This window comes from Plasmopara halstedii (genome assembly GCF_900000015.1).
Source record: "Plasmopara halstedii genome assembly, contig: Scaffold_1651, whole genome shotgun sequence".
Taxonomy (NCBI): Eukaryota; Oomycota; class Peronosporomycetes; order Peronosporales; family Peronosporaceae; genus Plasmopara; species Plasmopara halstedii.
This window is the reverse complement of record NW_020188562.1, coordinates 1,129,089-1,131,029: the sequence shown is the minus strand read 5'-3', so window position 1 is coordinate 1,131,029 and position 1,941 is coordinate 1,129,089.

The window sequence follows — 1,941 nt, the reverse complement described above, 5'->3', positions numbered from 1 at the left end:
GGTAGCAATAAAGTCAGTGAGCAGCGCCGGTGTGCCACGACCCAGATTAAACACCTCATTCGACATCCACGTTTTGTGTCCAGAAGGCAAGCGGCGTATCATTTGCTAAAATAATATGCTAAACGCTTTTACCATTCCGACACAGCCACCAAGTCCTGGAAAGGATGTTCACCTGAACAATATGGTTGGCGTACAAAGTACAGAGCACTCGACTTGGTCTATGGTTATTACCGATTGCTTATGAGAGCGAGTGATATTCCGTTGATAGCGGTGATTACTCCGAGCGGGGTGCTCTGGGTGTGCCCGAAGTGCTGTCAAATGCACCAGCAAAATTTTATCGTCTTGTGACACAATTATTACGACCCCATCGGGAGTATGTGCAGACATACTTCGACGACATCTTCGTCCAAGTGTGCGAGGCACGGGAGGACGATGTGTTTTTCCACATCGTCCGGTGCTCGAGTGCATGCGCTCGAATGTGCTGTATGCTATTGTCAATAAGTACATCTTCGGCTCGGAAGGAATTCTCTATACGGGTGCTTTATTGGGAAGCGTGACATTCGAGCGGATCCCGCTAATGTTAAGGTCATTGCGGACTGGCCGGTTCCAAAGAAATAACAGTATTTGCGCAAGTGGCTTGGCCTCGCCAACAACTTGCACAGGTATTGCGAAAATCATGCGGAAATAGCTATTGTCTAATTTCCTTTAAAAAGATAAAGAATGATGTCAGAACATGGATCATCGGGAGGCTTTTGACAGTATTAAGCACAGCCTTCCTTATCAAGAACAGCGTTGCCAGACCCGATCGTCCTTTAATTGTCGTCTGTGACGCTTCAGACTTTGCCGCCGGGTGTGCACTGCTGCAAGCAGAAACTGTGAGGAGAGATCGGATGATCGTGTTCGAAATTGCCAGCTTTAGGCTGCGGAGAATAGCTACCTAGTCCACGACATGGAATTACTTACGATGAAGAATGCACTTGTCAAGTTCAGGGTGCGCCTGCTTAGCTCAAAGTCGTTTGTGATCTACACACTACACAGATCATGCGTCAGTACGCACTGCGACTCAGTCGCCTCACCTCTTGCAGAGGATGGCCAGGTGACTTTCATTCTTTGTAGAAAATAACATCAAGGTAAAGTGTAAACTAGAGAAGCAGAATGCTCTGGCTGATGCGTTGTCACGCAGACCGGACTATGAGCTTGCTCATGTCACGACGGTGACGTCGTCAGTGACGGATATGATCCGCGCCGCATTTGCGGGTGATGGTATGTGTGTAGCGCTGCTACAGGCACTCGGGAGCAAGGAGTTTCAAAACTCGGACAAGAAGTCGGTGTTTTCTTGCGCACGGTACACCGAAATTCTTTGAGTAGCGGTTTGCTGTATCATAGCACCAGTTCAGCGGATACGCCACGAATTGCGGTTCCTCACGATGGGGATGTAAAATACCTTAACCCTATAAGAGGCCCACGACACCCCACACAGTGGTCATCTCGGTCGTATAACGACGTACAGCTCAGTGAGTTGCCACAATTGGTGGCCCAAGCCGTACAAATGGACGAGCACATATGTGCGCACGTTTGAGACTTATCAAATTGTGAAACCCTCTCCAAATGCGGCGTCACCAATGGCCAGTTTACCGGTGTTGGCAGTCCATTAGTATGTACTTTGTGATTGGCTTGCCGACGGACTCGACGTACAACACGGGTGTGGTGGTCTCTGTGGACCGTTTGGGCAAGATGGCTCACCTTGCGGCGGTGCCGGACACCATCGACGGTTTACAGCGACGCTGTTCGTCGATAGTGTCTTTCGACTACTTGGACCTACGGAGTCATTTGTCTCTGGTAGAGACCCGCGCTTCACCAAGAAGCTTTGGTGTACTATCTTCAGGGTGCTGACACCAAGTTGACTATGCCAACAGCGGACCATTCGCAGACCGATGACCA